Here is a 6,000-nt window from a genome sequence, read left to right as displayed (position 1 = left end):
GAGTATGAACTCTGATCAGTTTACAACCAATGCAAAATTTTGCTTCCTTTGTTATTGGTACAGCCAGCCACATTACCCTATCTTTTCTGTAGTATGTTTCCAAGATCCACATTTTTCAGAGATGTTTGAGAATATATTTTGCTAGTTAAACAGTGGAGACATTTTTATGGAATAGGATCAAGGAGACAATTTAAAATATTAAGAAATTACATCATGTATAAGAAAAAGTGATAATTAAAAATCCTCAGGAGAAGATAGTAAAAGTGCAAATGTATTGTGGAAAGGAAGAAAACACCCCACAGCAATAAAAACTCAAAGCAAGCCTGTCCCAAGATGCACACCCATAATCAACTGCTCAGTATACTGAAGTAAGAGAATCATGAGATCTAAGCCATCATAAACACACAGTGAGAGCTGGCTTAAAGATCAGACAAAGAGAATAATTCAAAACATGTATCAATACTGTGTCTAGGGAGAAAGTATCTGCCTTTAAGAGTTGTCCTTAAGAGAAGCAAGAGAAGATCTGTGTAACAAGAAAAAATCTGTGTAAAATATCATAAAATCTTTTCTTTTTTCAATACAAATTTAGATTTGAATGATAAATAACAGCTGACATATTTGTAATGTCATAATTCACATATAGTTAAATGATCAAATAGGATTGGTGACGTTATTTGTCACCTTGCATGTCATTTATTTCTCAAAATAGTGCTCAAAATCCTACCATCTCCCAACTCTTCAGTAGAACTACAGATACTATTCTTGTACAGATGGAATTGTATGTTTGTTAACTTTCTGCTCAAAATGCCCCCGTTTCTGGTAAACGTTATTCTGGTCTCAAACATCTATTAGTTCAACTTTTTAGATTCCACATTTAGTTGAAATTACACAATACTTGTCTTTTTTCTCACTGGTATACTTCATACAGGACATATCTTCCAAGACCATTTATGTTGTCACAGCAAGCCATTCCTTGGTAGTGGATAAATCACATTCATTGCATGTATACATTATATTTTACTGATTCATTTGCCAATTGATGAACGACTAGATTGGTTCAATTTCTCTCCAGGGTCTGTCATATGTTAGGATGGTATGTTTTATTTTCACTATTAAACTTTTAATAAAGTCCTAAATTCTTCTTTTTCAGTTTATTCCAATAAAAACAAAAATGCTGAGGGCAGAAGGTGCTCTAGGCATGTCTGTATAGTGTTTTTAAAGTCAGTTCCCTTCACTCACAATGAAAAATAAAAAAATATTCTTTAAATTCGCCCTAGAGTATGCTTGGAGTTCTGGGCAAGGGGGAAATTAAGAAATTATAAAGGGAACATTGTAGATATGGCAGAATCTTCAAAGACATAACATTCTATCTTCCCCTAGGGAAAATTAACACACAAGAAACCAAACATTGGATCATATGAAGAGATGAATTGATTCACTTTTTGTTAGTCCACAAATCTTACATAAATTGCCTTATTAGAGGATATTGTTTAATGAAACAGATGCACAAACACAAGAAAATTTGAACTTCATTACGCTTAATCATGAGTAGCATTGGGATAGCAAATTAAACATTCATTTTCATAGCATGGACATTTTTTAGTTTTGAAACTAAAACATAATTATATTTGTTTGTCCCTTCTCCTTGAGTCTTGAGAGTCTCTCCCTTCCCAGGTCTCTGGTACATTCTGGAGGGTTCCCCACCTCCTTCCTCCTGAAGTCACCTCTTTCCCTTCTTCATGCTTGCTTTCAGGGCTTCAGTCCTTTTCCTCCACCCAATACCAGATCATGTTCCTTTGCCCCACCTCCCACCTCTTTCCCTTTCTCCTTGTTCCTCATCCCTCTCCCCTTGTGGTTGCTTTCTTCTTCCTCCCAACTGAAACTGAGGCATCCTCACTTGGGCCCATCACATTCTTGACCTTTTTGAATTCTCTAGACTGTTTCTTGGGTACTCTGTTTTTGTTTGTTTGTTTGTTTGTTTGTTTGGGTTTTTTGGTTAATATCCACTTATTAGTGAAATCATACTACATATGTCCTTTGGGGTCATTGAGGACAGTATTTTCCAGTTCCACCCATTTGCATGCAAAACTCAAAATGTACTTATTCTTAATGTGTGATTAATATTCCATTGTGTAAATGAACGACATTTTCTATATACATTCTTCTGTCGTGGGACATCTGGGTTGTTCCCAGCTTCTGGCTACCACAAATAAGGCCACTATAAACAAAATGGAACATGTGCCCCTGTGGAATGGTGGGGCAACTTTTGGTGGTATATTCCCAAGGGTGGTATTTCTGGGTCTTTAGGTAGGTCTATTTCCAATTTTCTGAAGAACCTCCAAAATGATTTCCAGAGTGGCTATACCAGTTTGCAGTCCCACCAGCAATGGTGTTCCTCTTTCTCCACATCCATGCCAACATGTACGGTCTCCTGAGGTTTTGATCTTAGCCATTCTGACTGGTGTAAGGTAGAATCTCAGGTTCATTTTAATTTGCATTTCTGTGATCAATGAGGAATTTGAATATTTTTTTTAGGTGCTTCTCAGACGTTTGAGATTCCTCTGTTGTGAATTCTCAGTTTAGTTCTATACCCCATGTTTTGATTGCTTTGGTTTTCTTTTGTTGTTGTTGGTTTGTTTTTGTTTTGTTTTGCTTTTTGTGGTTAGCTTCTTTAGTTCTTTAAATACTTTGGATATTAGCTCTCTATCAGATATAGGGTTAGTAAAGACTTATTCCCAATCTGTAGGTTGCTAATTTGTGTTATTGACTATGTCCTTTGTCGTACAGAAGCTTTCCAGTTTAATGAGTTCCCATTTATTAATTATTAATCTTGAGCCTGAGCCATTGGAGTTCTGTTTAGGAAATTGCCCCCTGTACCAATGAGTTCAAGCCTCTTTCCCACTTTCTCTTCTATTAGATACAGTGTATCTGGTTTTATGTTGAGGACCTTGATACTCTTGGACTTGAGCTTTGTGCATGTTGACATATATGGGTCTATTTTCATTTTTCTATATGCAGACAGCCAGTTAGACCAGCACCATATATTGAAGATGCTTTCTTCTTTCCATTGTATATTTTTAGCTTCTTTGTCAAAGATCAACTCTGCAAAAGTGTGTCGTTTTACTTCTGAGTCTTCAACTTTATTCCATGAATCAACCTGTCTTTCTCTGTACCAATACCATGTAGTTTTTATCACTATTGCTCTATAGCAGTGTTGAGGTCAGGGATGGTGATTCCCCCAGCTGTTCTTATATTGTTAAGAATTGTTTTTCACTATTCTGGTTTTTTGGCCTTTCCGAATGAATTTGAGAATTGCTCTTTCCATGATTTATAGAATTGTGTTGGGATTTTGATGGGGATTGCATTGAATCTGTAGATTGCCTTTGGTAGGATGGCCATTTTTACTATGTTAATTCTGCCAATCCATGAGCATAGGAGATCTCTCCATTTCCTGAGATTCTTTGATTTTATTCCTGAGAGACTTAAAGTTATACAGAGCTGTCACTTGTTTGGTTAGGGTTAACCCAAAATATTTGATATTATTTGTAGCTATTGTGATGAGAGTTGTTTCCCTAATTTATTTCTCAGTCTGTTTATCATTTGTATAAAGGAAGAATACTGATTTATTTGAGTTAATTGTACATCCACCCACTGCAATAAAGTCTTACCATCAAGGTCAGTAGTAACAGTGAACAAGGACAATAGCCTGCTTTGTTATTTTTCATAGTGTAATTGCAATATCTTATGTAATTGTTTCTAATTAGACTCACTATCATTTGGTTATTTTGTTTCCTTTTGATTGTGTGAGATACCTCCCTTCCTTCTCTCTTTCCTTCCTTCCTTCTTTCCTTCCTTCCTTCCTTCCTTCCTTTCTTTTGTATTAGCATACGAACTGATGTAGCCCAGGATGATTTAATTTCATTATGAAGCTGAGAATGACCTTAAACTCCTGTTCTTCCTGCCCTTTGTTTCCAAATGATTGGGATAACAGGTGTGCTCCAAAAGTCTATCTGCATTTTATCTCTTAAGGAAAACATCTTAGGTCTTCTCACCAATGATGTAACAGAGGCTTGGCATGCACTCTTTCTTGTCTTGTTTTTATTTATACATCATATTTATTTTACTATATAGCAGGTACAATATGGAGAACTTTCTATGTATTCAGAGACTGGATTCCCACTACCATCTTAACAATATTTTTGTAACCTGGCCAAAGCAGTGGAGCAAATAGCAGTAATGTATAGAGAAGGCTTCCTTATACATTAATGGCAAAATTTAACCCTCTGTTTCATGTCAATATGGCAATAACTATTTAAACATATAGTTTACTTTTCTCATTTTGTGATCAAATATCCAATAAAAACAACTTATTGAGAGCAGAGTTGTTTGCCTTACAGTTTGAGGGCATAGATTCAATCTACAATGGCAGGGAGGCATGGGCAGGCTGATGAGGCAATAGTCACATTTCATCGGCAGTTGGAAATCAGAAAAAGCTGACTGCTTGTTTTCTTGCTTTTATTTATTCTGAAGTCCATGAAATGGAAAGACGTCACCCATGTTCATTATAGCTATTGTCAATCTAGAACCTCGCTCACAGACAAGCCCAAAAGATTTGTCTGTCAGAAGATTCTAAGTCTTGTCAATTTGAAACAATTGGGCATCACACTCTGATATAATATCTTTGCTTTGTAGGTTTTATTATTGTAGTTTACAAGTTTATTTTATGACTTATTTCTTTATACCCTAGGTTTTTTTTAATTTAGATACCCCAAGTATCAGATGGTTTGTTGTTTTTTTTTTTTTTATTCCAAGAATGTACTTTGGTGATGACTATATAACTGTTAGGCTTTAGAAATCTAGAAACTCCTTTGGTAAATGAATGTCATAAATGGTATGGTTTGATTGAGTTCTTACATAAGGACCTTCCTTCATTGAAGACATCTCACTCTTTCTCCCTCTCTCCCCTGTTTGCTTCTATGGGTTTGCATTGAATGCTACCAGACTAGTTATTGCAAGAGTCACTGCTGTGTTATATACACGTTCATAATAGTCTTCTCTTCTTTACAATATATGTTCTTGGAATATTATAAATCTAAAGAAGACTTTGGGACCTAGAGAGACAAGTTTCTTTTTCTTGGAGCTGAAATATGGTTATAATCCTGCCTGATGGACAGGGGCAAAGAATTCCTTCCTAATAATTTCATTTTGACTATTCATATCACTCAGATACATGGCACATAATTTCCATTTAATTTCCAATTTTCCTATTACCAATATCAAAATTTTTTGAAACTTCATCTACCTTAGAAATATCTACCTCTTTCTTGGGCAATACACAACCCCCTATCTGCTATCTATCTTTCTATCTGTCTGTCTATCATTTATTCTCCTCTCATGTAATACATCTCAATAACAATTTCTACTCCCTTAATTTTTCCCAACTTTACTCCTTCCCTCAGATCAACTTCTCTTCTGTTTCCCTTCAGAAAAGAGTAAGCCTCCAGGGAGTCCAGCCAAACACAATAAGTTTAGGATACAATAAGTTTAGGATAAACCCTGATATCAAGGCTGGGTGAGGTAGCTAGCAATGTGTCAGGTTGGTCAATCTTATGTTGTAATATTAACACCATGATTGTATAAAATGTTCTTATATTTTTGTATCACTTACACATTTAAATGTCTTAATATTGTAACAAATATTATTTTAAGTTTTTACTTGCAGCATATAACAAGTTAAATAACACCTATTATCCATCAAAGTATTTTTGAATGGATAGACAGATTAATAAAATTTAAACTGACTTGAAACATTATTTAGCTGCAATCTAATAATGCTATGTGGGAAATAGAAAAGGAACCACCCTAAAAACATAATTTCTGCCTCATATGTAAGCAAGAACATTAATTTTCCCAAAGCTCATAACTAGACAAAAAAAAAGAAAAATTCATCACAAGATAAAAAGAAAATGATTTAATGCAATTCAAATGTTTCTTTTAAAA

The sequence above is a fragment of the Rattus rattus genome, chromosome 2 (genome assembly GCF_011064425.1).
Source record: "Rattus rattus isolate New Zealand chromosome 2, Rrattus_CSIRO_v1, whole genome shotgun sequence".
Taxonomy (NCBI): Eukaryota; Metazoa; Chordata; class Mammalia; order Rodentia; family Muridae; genus Rattus; species Rattus rattus.
The sequence above is the reverse complement of the archived record's forward strand: the minus strand, read 5'-3'. Positions refer to the sequence as shown.